We start from the raw sequence: 14,577 nt of genomic DNA on the forward strand, positions 1-14,577 counted from the left end.
GCTGATCCTGGAGGGATCAGATGCAAGAAGGGTTTTGGGGTTGGATCAGTGGGAGAAGGATTGGCTGTGAGAAGGGGGTAATGACAGAAGATACTAGGGGATGCAAGAGAGAAGCTGCGGGTCAGAGGGCATCAACTGGGGGGATGAGAGCGAAGAGTTAGCGGGAGAAGGAGTGGGGTGAGCGGGATTGACAGAGGATCAATTGGGGGATTATACAAATGGCTTGGAGTTGAGGTTCAGCTGGGAGGATGTGAAAAGGGCTAGAGGGGGTGAGAGAGAGTGGATGTGCTGGGAAGGTGAAAGGAGCTGGGGGATGTAAGAGGGGATCAGCTGGAAGGGGGCGGAAGTTGAGAGAGGAGGGGGATGGAGCTTAAGAGAGGATCAACTGGAGAGGGTAGGGAATCACTTGGCGTGAGGGGATAGTGAGATTGGAGTGATTATTGCAGGTGAATCACTCCCCCACTAATTTGGTTTGGTCCTCCTCTGGGGTCATGTGAATTTTCAAGTGCAAAAATGGGGTCACATTGGCTAAAACGTTGGGCAGCCCTGTCCCAAAGGGCCAGGAGGGAACTGAGAGACCACAGACACACATCTGATGAAATGTATTTCTGTAAAAGGGATGTGACCAGAAGAATGTGTACACAATGCCAAAGAGTTTAACGAGTGATTCAGTAAAGTTTATGTTGGAACACCATCCTGGAGTCCTGACTGCTTAGTGGCATTTAGAAGACTAGAATAAACACAACACTTTGGGCTTTGCGGGTTTATCCTCCCAATGGAGGAGGGGTGGGGGGCGCAGACAGAGAGAAAGGTGAGGACTTAGCACCAGAGTTGAACGTGAGTTCTCTCCCCCTGACAGCCCGAGTGGGGGTTATGATCGTTTGAATTTTTATATGCTGACATTATCATGAATTGCAGAAAGAAAACGATACATCAGCAACACCTCAGGATAAATGGAGTGAAACATGTCTATATATGTTCCAGAAGAGCAAAACAACCAATTTCTCTGTAGCACTAGTTGCTCAGTTGCATATGTATTACTGTTTGAGCCCTGCTGTATGGCGCCGCTGTTTTATTGAATTAACATATTTTCTATCAGCTGCATTGATGAGGTGCACGGCACACAAGAGAACTCTTGTCTCCACTAACAGCAAGAAGCTTTATTGATTTCAAAGCAAAATGTAATTATATTCCTGTATAAAAGAAATTTGAACCGAGAACAGAAGATTATAATTCTACAACGTATCCAATAACCTCTGCAGAAAGCAATTCATTTTAGTTTTTTGCCATTGTGCGCACATACATATATATACCATGTTCTCAATTAATGAGACTGAAGTGAAATGTGATAAAGGTTCACTGCATGCTCTTATCTAGATTCTGCATTACTGGCAAGGATTATTATGTACTTGCTCTGAGCCTACAGTGATTGTAGCACCAAAGGGCTTTCATTTGGACAGCTCTTCCTGAAGCATTTTAGAAGGCTGGTGGAAAGGGAGAGAAGGGGGTGGAGGTAGAAAAGAATGAACCCGCAAGGCCGTTAAAATGCCCAGCACCAGGATGCCATGATAATACGGATTTCTTGCCCGCTCGCTTGCCACACAAGGGCCAAGCATGTTCGGGCCTGCCTGCAGGAGGGGGACGCGACTCCCGACTTTGGCCAGGGACGACTGTCGTGGAGGGAGGGTCCAGTTGCAAAGAGAGGGAAAACTGAGAGTGGTGAAAACAGGGTGGAACTGGAAGGATGGGGGAGGATGAGAGGATGGATAGGACTGGAAGAAGGGTGGAAGGCCAGAAGGGAAATGAGAGATTAAGGGACTACAGGGGGGCAATGCAATGTGAGTGAGAGATTGGAAAGCGGGAAATTAAGGGAAAATGGGAGGGGTAGGAGATGGAAAGGAGGGAAGAGTCCATAGAAGTAACATAAAAGAGAAAGGTGTGAAACGGAGGGAGAAATGACATGCACGTGGAAAGGTAAAATGAGAAAGAGGAGAGACAAAATGGCCGAATGAGGAAAATGCAGGCAAAACATACCTTTTCAATGTGTTGGATGTTTTGATTTTTGAATGTTTTAAATTATGTGTATTATGAACATCTTTTAAATTCTTAAAATTATACCTTGGTAATGATTGACATTATCTCCTGCCTTTAGTATTTACAGATGATGAAGGTAATTTTGTAACAACGCAGGTAACTTGTGCGGCAAATACACGCATGAGTGACACCGATTTTCAAAAGGAATATAAGTGCATGTATTCATTTAGTAACTTATCCCAGCAATGTAACTGGCAAAGTTGCACCTCTTCTCTAGGGCAAATGAATTTCCCGTGTAATCTTATGCACGTAATTACTTTTTATAATTGAAAAATATGCACATAAATGAAAATCCTGTCCCGGTCCTGCCCGCCCCCCCGGCAGTGCCTCCATACAGCCCAGGTACACTTATTTGAGAAAAGGATGTGCGTGCATAAGTTTACATGCACACACTGGGCAATTTTAGAAAACCCCAATATGCTTCTGAACAGGACCAGGTCAGGCCTTCCTCCGGAGCAGAAAACTTCCAGGTGCCTTGGTGACCGAAATTTTATTGTGGATGCCCATAATTAGCCCACGAAACCATGTTGGGCCTCTGTTGCAGGTCTGTATAGAACAGGGGGAATCTGGGGGAAAGATAGTAGAGAGAGGAGATAAGGGGAAAAGGCAGAAGGGGGTGATGAGGTAGGAGGAAGAAGACAGGAGGGGAAAAGGCTAGAGGATGTGAAGAGAGGAGGAGGAGGAACACAAAACCTGCAAATAGCAAAAAAAAAAAAAGCAAAACCATGTAGCAAAATGAGTAAATGAATACACAAAGAAAGAAACAGAAAAATAAAAATTAAATATCTTGGGGATGGTTTTCCACATACAAAACATTGTTTTACGCACAGAAAAACAGGCATTCTGACATGCCAGATTTAAATATATCTAGGGCTACTTGTTGGCTTCCATATAGAAAATGAAACCGGCCAGTCTTCTGCTCCCTGGTCCATCTGGAGCTGGGGATGCTGCAGAGGCAGCATTCACATCCCCTGGGACTAGGGTGCAGACATACTGTGTTCTGGAGGGAACCATGCCCTGTAGCCCCTGGTCGAGGATCATCGCTGCCATGGCTGGGCCAGGTAGGAGGTTACAAAGAGGGTGGGGGAAGAAACTCTGGGTGGTTGTGAATGAAGGAAGGCTCATGGTTCCGTAGCCTAGCAGAGACTGGTTTTAGCCAAGCCAGAAATCCAAAAGGAGAAGGAGGAAGCTTGCAGGCCAAAAATTTAAGAAGTATAAATACAGCACCAAAAAATGGTAAAAAAGTGCATTTTTTTTGGAAGGATTTGTTTGAAAACCATGTAGTGTGCTCATATTAGGATACACATCTTTTGTCTAAAAATAAATGTGAAAACATAGGACTTGCAAAAGGGAGACCACGAAATTAGATTAAATTAAATTAATAAAAGAAGCAACATGGCTAAGAGATGGACACAATGAGGTCGACTTTCAGTGGGCCAGTGAGCAGAAAGACTGGCCGGATGATTTCACCCGAATGCCCAGCAGATCATAACCAGCATTCTGTTGAATGTACCTAGATGAAGTTACATGGATAACCTTAGGACAGGTATTTTTTGATTATTTATTTATTTATTTATTTATTTATTTAACATTTTTCTATACCGGCATTCGTAGGACACATCATGTCGGTTTACAAGTAACTGAGAAAGGAAATTACAATGAACGAGGAAGGGGGCTAACTGGATAATATACAGAAGTACAGGTGAAGAGAGTCAACGAGCAGAGTTACAACTTTTGCATTCATGCCAGGGTTAGATATGCAAGTGAAATATAAACAATGTTAAGGAGACATGTGCACTTAAGAACTTAGCATATAAAACTTATTTACAGTATGAAAGGAGGCAAGTGCACGTATGTACAGATAAATGCTGGTGAAGGGGGGAGGAAATGAGGGAGGGAGTGGGAAGGGAGCGGAGAAGGGGTGTGGAGAGAACAATTGAGGGTACAATTGAGCAAGGGTGTTTTCAGGGAGAGCTTGCTAAGGGGTGAAGAGGGCGGGGTAGGAGGAGGAGGAGGGGCGCTAGGGGGGGGGAGAGGGGTACAGGGAAAGGTATGGGGGAGGTCAGGGAAAAGGTAGGTAGGCTGAGCGGGAGCTGAGGTAGTCTAAATAGGGCAATGGCTAGGTTTGAGAGGAGTTGGGGTATGCCTGTTTAAAGAGCCATGTCTTGATTCCTTTTTTGAAATGGCTCAGGGACGGTTGATTAGACTTACAAGGCTAACTTTATCCCGGAAATTCTGAACATCAGCACTCGCTGCTCTCGAGATGCTTGAGGCTGCCTCTCTGTAGCCAGCTAAATTTAAACTCATACCCATATGCCTCATATGCCTCTCTATACCCAGCTAAATTTAATCTATACCCAGCTAAATTTAAACTCATCCACCAAAGATCGAGCCTTCTCAACAGCGGTGCCAACCATCTGGAACGCCATGCCCCCTGACCTCAGACAAGAACCCTGTCTACATACGTTCAAAAAAACCCTCAAGACTTGGCTATTTCTACAAGCCTTCCCCTGATCTGGGACCTCCCCAACTACAGGAACACTCCAAGGTCATCTAGTTGATGTACCCCAATTCTGATATTGTATATGACCAGATATTATTTAGTTCTGATACAATTCTGATATTGTATATGACATGATATTATTTAGTTCTGATACAATTCTGATATTGTATATGACATGATATTATTTAGTTCTGAGTTACTCTTGCCTCTGGCTCTTCCTCCTCCCAGTTCGAATACCCCTGTTTTACTGTAACTTTTCGCTATATTTGTTTAATTTAAGGTTATTGCCCTGTTGTTCTCTGTAAACCAATATGATATGATCTGTATCATGAATGTCGGTATAAAAAAAGCACTAAATAAATAAATAAATACATTTTGTGCCGGCAATGATTTAGCCAGACAAAATATATTTCTGGAGAATTTTGTGCAAAAAATGTTAAAATTCTGCATGCATTATTTGCCAGAATAACAGTATAATCACTGTTTGAGTAATTCAATTAAAATGCAACACAGAAAATTTATTAATCATAGAATTTTAAAAGTTTTAAGCAGAATTCCCCAAGTGTAAAAAAGTCATTATAAGACTCTATTTCCCACCTTCCCCTCCCTAGTTGAAACCTCCCTCTGCCCATTTTTCTCTGTTCCCTCTCTCTAGTTCAAATTCCTCTGCTGCTGCTCTCTTTTTCTCCCCTTCTCTGTTTCAATCCCCTACCCCAGCTCTCAAATTCCTGCCCTCCTCCACCCCCTCCCGGTTTACATTCCCCCAGCTCTCTTTCTCTTTCCTCCCTCCCCTGGGCTCCAGGATAGTTTAAAAAAAAAACAAAAACACCACAGTACATACACATAAACCACCAAGCAGGCTAGTCTCCTACACAGGGGTACCCTCATGGGAAGAGGGAACAGCTGGTAGCTTGAAAGCCTTAGTCTGTGAGCATGAGTCAGGCAGCGGAGGAGAGGAGGGGACATGGTCCAGGGGACAGTGTCGAAAGCTGGACGACGCCATAAAACACAGCCAGTGAGCGGTCGATGGCCAGCGGCCACTGAGGAGTGACACGCCGGGAATCAACCTCAACCAAGGGAAAACATCTACCATGCCTCTGGATGGGGCACCGACCGGAGAAGAGTGACCCTGCGCAGAAAAAGGTTGGAAATGACCGGGTAAACTTTGAAGAAAAACAAAGAGCAGAGCTCCAGAACCATCAGGCAGTTCACTTCATGGAAAAAGAGACTGAAACGGGACCCCACCACGCATGGACCCGAGGATAGTAGCATGCTCAGTGTACCAGTCAAAGTTCTAGAAACTTTGACAAAAGTTTTCCGTGCCGGGCTCCGTCTGATGATGTCACCCATTTGTGAGGACTAATATCCTGCTTGTCCAGCCATTGCAGCCCCTCCTCTTCTGGCTACCTGGGTGGGTGTTTCAACCAATGCTTCCACATCCCCCCTAACAAACTCTGTGCAAATGGGGATTCTGTGCAAACTGCATTGCGCACTTTTGCAGAATTTTCCAGGGGTGAAAATGTAGCCAGAAGGCAGGGGGAAGTTTGGAAATCTCAAAAGTTGCCTGGGCAAAGCCTTGAATATCGACCTCACTGTATTTGTAAGAAATCCAGTTGTTCAAACAATTGTTCTGTTTATGGTTTGTCGTCCTCTGTGAGAAATGCCCTCTAACTTCCAGAAGAGAGAGCCACAGCTAAATGACAACAGCTTGGTCATTTGTAGGTGCATATTCAGCCTCTGTGCAGCTGAGCAACTTAAGCCGGATGAACATATCCGGCTATCTTGGTTGGGATATTCAGTTTATCTGGCTAACTTTAGAGCAGGTCTGGCTTATCTTGCTTAACTTACCTGGCTAAGGCTGAGTGTCGGCGCTTATCTGGCTAAGTTATTCGGATGAGTAGCTCCACCTTCAGAGTTCTGCCCTCCATGTAGCCGGATAAAGCGACGGCTGCTGCAACGCGGCCAAATATTGAAACATAAGAACATGCCATACTGGGTCAGACCAAGGGTCCATCAAGCCCAGCATCCTGTTTCCAACAGTGGCCAAACCAGGCCATAACAACCTGGCAAGTACCCAAACACTAAGTCTATCCCATGTTATCGTTGCTAGTAATAGCAGTGGCTAATTTCTAAGTCAACTTAAGTAATAGCAGGTAATGGACTTCACCAAGAACTTATCCAATCCTTTTTTAAACACAGCTATACTAACTGCACTAACCACATCCTCTGACAACAAATTCCAGAGTTTAATTGTGCGTTGAGTGAAAAGAACTTTGTCCGATTATTTTTAAATGTGCCCCATGCTAACTTCATGGAGTGCCCCCTAGTCTTTCTATTATCCGAAAGTGTAAATAACCGATTCACATCTACCCGTTCTAGACCTCTCATGATTTTAAACACCTCTATCATATCCCCCCTCAGCCGTCTCTTCTCCAAGCTGAAAAGGCCTAACCTCTTTAGTCTTTACTCATAGGGGAGCTGTTCCATTCCCCTTATCATTTTGGTAGCCCTTCTCTGTACCTTCTCCATCGCAATTATATCTTTTTTGAGATGCGGCGACCAGAATTGTACACAGTATTCAAGGTGCGGTCTCACCATGGAGCGATACAGAGGCATTATGACATTTTCTGTTTTATTCAGCATTCCCTTACTAATAATTCCCAACATTCTGTTTGCTTTTTTGACTGCCGCAGCACATTGAACCAACGATTTCAATATGTTATCCACTATGACGCCTAGATCTCTTTCTTGGGTAGTAGCACCTAATATGGAACCTAATATTGTGTAACTATGGCATGGGTTATTTTTCCCTATATGCATCACCTTGCACTTATCCACATTAAATTTCATCTTCCATTTTGATGCCCAATTTTCCAGTCTCACAACGTCTTCCTGCAATTTATCACAATCTGCTTATGATTTAATTACTCTGAACAATTTTGTATCATCTGCAAATTTGATTACCTCACTGGTCGTATTTCTTTCCAGATCATTTATAAATATATTGAAAAGTAAGGGTCCTAATACAGATCCCTGAGGTACTCCACTGCCCACTCCCTTCCACTGAGAAAATTGTCCATTTAATCCTACTCTCTGTTTCCTGTCTTTTAGCCAGTTTGTGATCCACGAAAGGACATCGCCACCTATCCCATGACTATTTATTTATTTATTTATTTATTTATTTATTTAACATTTTTCTATACCGAACTTCATGACAGGCGTCATATCAGGCTGGTTTACATCAAACTTAGGGGTTAACATAGTAAAAAAACCGTATAACAAGAAGGCCGAAGCGCAGTTACAAATAACAGGGAAAATGAACTTGGAGGCTAGAGTAGCCAGGAAATAAAGGACAGAAAAAAAACTGGAGAATGAACATGGAAGAATTAGCAATTACTGAATTTGTTCATTTAGTCAGTTGAGCTAAATCAAAGCACTGTTGCGATGTTATGCTTGAGGGAAGGCTTGGACAAAAAGCCAAGTCTTGAGTTTTTTCCGGAAGGTAATCAGGCAGGGTTCCAGTCTTAGATCAGTCGGCAGGTTGTTCCAGATGAAGGGGCCAGCTGTGGAAAGTGCCCGTTCTCATAAACTTTTCCTAGAAGCCTCTCATGAGGAACTTTGTCAAACGCCTTCTGAAAATCCAAGTACACTACATCTACCGGTTCACCTTTATCCACATGTTTATTAATTCCTTCAAAAAAGTGAAGCAAGACTTGCCTTGGGTAAAGCCATGCTGACTTTGTTCCATTAAACCATGTCTTTCTATATGTTCTGTGATTTTGATGTTTAGAACACTTTCCACTATTTTTCCTGGCACTGAAGTCAGGCTAACTGGTCTGTAGTTTTTCGGATCGCCCATGGAGCTCTTTTTAAATATTGGGGTTACATTAGCTATCATCCAGTCTTCAGGTGCAATGGATGATTTTAATGATAGGTTACAAATTGTTACTAATACGACTGAAGTTTCATTTTTTAGTTCCTTCAGAACTCTGGGATGTATACCTTCCAGTCCAGGTGATTTACTACTCTTCAGTTTGTCAATCAGGTCTACCACATCTTCTAGGTTCACCATGATGTGGTTCAGTCCATCTGAATCATTACCGATGAAAACCTTCTCCAGTACGGGTACCTCCCCAACATCTTGTTCAGTAAATGCTGAAGCAAAGAAATCATTTAATTTTTCCGCAATGGCCTTATCTTCTCTAAGTGCCACTTTAACCCCTCGATCATCTAACGGTCCAACTGACTCCCTCACAGGCTTTCTGCTTCGGATATATTTAAAAAAGTTTTTACTGTGAGTTTTTGCCTCTACGGCCAACTTCTTTTCAAATTCTCTCTTAGCCTGTCTTATCAATGTCTTACATTTAACTTGGCAACATTTATGCATTATCCTATTTTCTTCTGTTGGATCCTTCTTCCAATTTTTGAATGAAGATCTTTTGGTTAAAATAGCTCCTTTCACCTCCCCTTTTAACCATGATGGTAATCATTTTGCCTTCTTTCCACCTTTCTTAATGTGTGGAATACATCTGGACTGTGCTTCTAGGATAGTATTTTTTAACAATAACCACGCCTCTTGCACACTTTTTACTTTTGTAGCTGCACCTTTCAGTTTTTTTCTAACTATTTTTCTCATTTTATCAAAGTTTCTCTTTTGATAGTTTAGCACGCGAGCCGTGGATTTGCTTACTGTCCCCCTTCCAGTCATTAATTCAGATTTGATCATATTATGATAACTATTGCCAAGCGGTCCCATTGGTTGTCCTCCTTCCACCATGTCTCTGAGATGCCAATTAAGTCTATGTCATCATTCACTGCTATACATTCTAATTCTCCCTTCTTACTTCTTAGACTTCTGGCATTAGCATACAAACATTTCAAAGTTTGTTTTTTGTTTGTATTTTCATTCTGCTTTTTAATTGATAGGGATAAGTTAGAATTTTTTAGCTGAGGTGAGTTTTTAGTTACAGGCACTTGGACTACTTTTCTTATTATTGGAACCTCACTGTCGGGATGCCCTAATTCTAATGCATCATTAGTATCCTTTGAAGATACCTCTCTCCAAACCATGCGCTGTTGAGCGACTGTTGGCTTTCCCCTTTGTCCTAGTTAAAGCTGCTCTATCTCCTTTTGAAGGTTAGTGCCAGCAGTCTGGTTCCACCCTGGTTAAGGTGGAGCCCATCCATTTGGAAGAGACTCCCCCTTCCCCAAAAGGTTCCCCAGTTCCTAACAAAAGTGAATCCCTCTTCCTTGCACCATCGTCTCATCCACACATTGAGACTCCAGAGCTCTGCCTGCCTCTAGTGACCTGCGCGTGGATCAGGGAGAATGCTACCCTGGAGTTTCTGGATTTAAGCTTTCTACCTAAGAGCCTAAATTTGGCTTCCAGAACCTCCCTCCAACATTTTCCTATGTCGATGGTGCCCACATGTACCACGACAGCCGGCTCCTCCCCAGCACTGTCTAAAATCCTATCTAGGCGACGCGTAAGGTCCGCCACCTTCGCACCAGGTAGGCATGTTACCAGGCGATCCTCATGCCCACCAGCCACCCAGCTGACTGCATTCCTAATAATCGAATCACCAACTATGTCGGCTGACCTAACCCTTCCCTCCTGGGCTGTAGGCTTTGGGGAGATATCCTTGGTGCGAAAGGACAATGCATCACCTGGAGAGCAGGTCCTTGCTACAGGATAATTTCCTGCTACACCAGGTTGATCTACGATAATGAGACGTTCTTCCTCCAAGGCAGCACCAGGGCTGCCAGTCTGAAGTTGGAACTTGGCTACTATGTCCCTGAAGGTCTCATCTATATACCTCTCTGTCTGCCTCAGCTCCTCCAGGTCTGCCACTCTAGCCTCCAGAGATCGGACTCATTCTCTGAGAGACAGGTGCTCTTCATCAGATGCACATGTACAACTTCTCACCGGTGGGTAAAAAATCATACATGTGACACTCGATGCGAAAGACTGGGAAGCCCCCCCTCTTGCTGCTGGACTGCATAGCTCCCTAACCCTCAAAGGTTTTTAATAATTTGAGGAATTTAATGCCTGAAAAAATGAAGTGCTGAAGAGCCATGCGTAACTTCCAAAGCACAGGTTTAGTGTCACTGATGTCGATGTCAGTAAAGCTGCTGCTCCTCCTGCCCAGGTTTGATGAGGTTTTTGTTTTATTGTTTCAGCAGGGATACCTTGCTTCAAGACCCTCCCCCACCCAAAACAAAAAATCCTGAAAGGGATTAGTTACAGAGAGAAACTCCTGCCTGGAATGGAGGTTGAGGTACAGGAAACAGATGTATACTCCCTACTCATTATTATCCAAGGCAGAGACCAGATGACAGCATCTTTTGTTACAAATGTTTGTTCAGGTGGCAGAGAGTAGACACTGTCCATATTGGATTCAGATATAACCTCCTCTCCTCTGCCCATCCCAACCTAATTTTCCCTCAAAGACCAACCTACATTTACTGCTCTCTCCACACTGCATTCAGTTTCAGCTCTGACTAAAAGCTGCTAATCATGGTGAATGCACACTTTATTTTTTTTTCTCTTTTATATGCATGGTTTTTTTGGGGGGTTGATTTATTATATTGTTGTATAAAGCCTGGCAGATTCTTCCACCTACAGATATCACAGGTCTCTTCCCCTAAATGATTGCTTAATGAACTGAAATCCAAACCAAAGCTCTCAACTGTGGAAGAACTCTTCCTATTCTGACAGGTCCAGTGGGACCGGGTGTGAATGGCGTGCATTTGCATGGGACGGCGCGCCTGGAGGATGTGTCGAGCCGGTGGCAACAGAAGGCCTCGGGGGCCGCCGGTAGCCAAAGAAGGAGAGAGGCTGCAAGCCACCGGCAGCCGTCGGAGAGGCCCGTGTTCTGTTTGTGTGCATGCGCGCACAGCTTCTGCTCCCCCCCACCCCCCCTCAAATCAGGAAGGCCCACGGGGCTGTGGGGAGCTCATTCCACAATGGCCCGAAGATAACAGGAGGCCATGTGTGTATGTGTGTGAGTGTCTTTAGAGACTGTGTGCCTGTGAATGTGTCTCTGAGAGCCCATGTGTCACATATAGGCTCTCACAGGCACACTCACATACATATTGTATCTGTGAGGGAGAGGGTGTGTGTGAGAGAGAAGATAAAATGTGAGCGTCCCTACCTCCTCCAATCCGTGTAAATGTCAGGGTGACTGGAAATCAGAAGATCACAAGTATGGGGAGCAGGAGATTTTTTAAATCCTTATTAGTTTTAATTATTGGGTGTAATTTGCTAATTCTGCTCTTTTGAAATATTTAATTTTTTTTTTGGGGGGGGGGACAGAACATTATTTAATTATTGGATTTTTTTATTCATCAGATGTTTTGAAATATTTTATTGGTATTTGAGAAACTTTGCATATTCTATTCATTAACTGTTTGAAATATTTATTTTTATGAATATGATTTTACTGTTATGAATGATGTTTTATATTTCTTGATTTTATTATTTAATGTTTTTATGAAGAATGGTACTGTCTCTGTTGTTCCATTATTGCTCTGCATATAGAGGCTGGGCTTGTTGGGGGTTCCAGTTCATTTCTTCTCAGCACGTTTCTGTTTATACTTTCTGATCTCTTCATTCTGGATTTGGTAAGAGTCTCTCTGTGTTCTGCATATATGACTGAGGTGAGGTATTTTGCTGGCCTTTAATTTCTGTGTAGGGATCTATAGCAGCCTGGCTTCCTAATAAGAGTTTTATTGGTGTTCTAGGGCCTGGTGTAATATGTGCATGTTGCCTTTTCATAGATAAGGTTGTTAGGATTGTTTTGGTATGGGAGATTTACAATATTGTAATGGTAATTCTGTTTGTTCATGGCTCACATCCAATACGCATTATAAAAAGTCTAATTCCATAGGAGTTCCAAGTGTCTATTTTGCAGTGTTTTCTGGTTGGCACCACAGGAGTGCATGTAAATATAATATGCATGTTTTAAGTGTTATTTTTGCCTCAGCAGACTACTTTTGAATGTTTTTTTTTCATGTAAAATTTACTATAAATGCATAATTGTGTGTGTTTGAAAGGATGTGGGTGTGTGTGTGTGCAAGGATGTAAGGTTTACCTAGGGTACCTAATACCCTTCCCTATCCATGGGTTCTGGGGGTGGGGTGGGCGTGTCAGTTTTTTAAATCATAGATTGCAGGATGGAGCTGGGCTTTTATTTGGGGCCTGGGACAGACAATGAATCGGGGGGGGGGGGGGGGGGTGGTAGCACAGTAATTTTTCGCACAGCTGTAAAAAAGCTAGTTCCAGTCCTGTATTCTGACATGATTCTTTCGAAGTAGCAAAACTTTGACATGACGCATACCTGGACAGGCAAGAACTGAAGTCAAGAAAAATCTGGCCAAACTCTGTGGAATACATTTGGCCAGAGCTTGATGCGGCAAAATAGTCTGTAGGAGGTCTGATCCCGAAACCAAGAATTGGGTGGGTGGTGCACAGAGAGAACAAGACTGGTGGGTTCTAATTGGAACAGGAGCAGGACATCTGCTTGGGATGGCCACCTTCCCCTCAGATTGAGCCCTCAAGTCTTGTGGCTGACAGGACTTGAAGAACAGGAACAAGAAACACAAAACAGACATGGAGACGAGGAGGAACCCAAACCTGGAGACTTGAAGGCAGGGTCACTGCAGGAACCAGGAGACAGGAAAGCAACCACAGAAGTGTAAGACCACTTTAGAACACAGGATTCACAAAGCGCTCTAAGACCAAACAGGAACACAGGATATTTGAAGCAGTCTAGGAAACAGAACATGATACATAAGCCCCAAGACGAGGACCAAATTAAAGACCAAGTGTAGGATTGAGTGTTGAACCAAGCTCTGGCAAAATACTGACTGTGAGCCTGCCTCTCGACAAGAACAAGATAGCCATCAGCAGGAACTGTGAGCCACAGAGCTGGAAGGACTGACCAGTGTGTCCAAGAGTCCTACCGAGGCCAATTGCTGGCAGGAGGCAAGAATTGTTCAACAGGGCCTCACAGCAGCTCAGTTGGTCCTGGGGTTGGGATCTAGCACTGTGGGTCTTCATTGGTAATTAACTGGGGATGTTTTCTCCCCTGTTTTATATCTCCTCCCCAGCTCACATTGCCCAATTATAGCAGTGATGGTCCTCAGCTAGGAACCCTGCCGTTATGAGCCCTGAACCTAGCCATTGGGTGTTGTCATTGCACAGTAACTGAGAATTCCCCTCTTTACCCCCAAGGCTTTAAATTCTGCCTCTGCAGCATCCTCAGCTGACATGGAGGGAGAGAGGTGGAAGGCCTGATCTTTGAAGTGTATAGCACTGAAACTAAGCCTTATCCTCACAATCTTCCTTTGTCTCATAGGCTACTGCTCTACTTCCTGAGATTCATGTTTTGCCTTCTCCTGTACTTTTTCTATTTCTTTCTGAATGAAGGAGTGTGCTTGCCATGCTTGGCCATTAGATACTTAGAAATAAAGGTCCACAAACAAGTTGAAATGAAACTGACCAAACACTTTGAAATAAATGTAAAAGGACGTATTGAGAGATTGGTTTCTTCATCCATTACCAAATGTGGTCTTCCTATAGCTGTAAATTCTGCCAGTCCCGTTTGTCAGCCTCAACTTCCTTATCTTTCTCTAAACACATCTGTCACCCCTCCTCCCCGGTCATATAACTGGGTAATTCCTACAGCTATAAAAATAAATATCACCAGAACACCTTTGTAAACCAACCTGTAAGCTGCTTGTTTATTCAGGCAACATCATCTGCACTGACCCAATGAAAGGAGGAGAACTCTAAAAGGTTAGTCACAAGTGTATATGGTACAATGAAAAGCTATCACCTGCAGCTTGTTTGTTCACCTTTATTTCTAGTAATATGGTGAATGATGGCAGATTAAGACCAAAACGGCCTACCCAGTCTGCTAAATGTGCATATAAATTTTCATTCACACCTCAACACCATCTCCCTCTCCCCCATCTCT

The 14,577-nt window shown here is 43.5% G+C and overlaps 1 protein-coding gene across 5 annotated transcripts in view; it reads left to right on the forward strand.

The window, feature by feature from the left end:
• Positions 1 to 14,577, forward strand: part of PPP3CA (protein phosphatase 3 catalytic subunit alpha) — a 728,982-nt gene that overhangs the window by 270,541 nt on the left and 443,864 nt on the right. The gene's annotated exons all lie outside the window — the stretch shown is intronic.

This window comes from Rhinatrema bivittatum, chromosome 1, assembly GCF_901001135.1.
Source record: "Rhinatrema bivittatum chromosome 1, aRhiBiv1.1, whole genome shotgun sequence".
Taxonomy (NCBI): Eukaryota; Metazoa; Chordata; class Amphibia; order Gymnophiona; family Rhinatrematidae; genus Rhinatrema; species Rhinatrema bivittatum.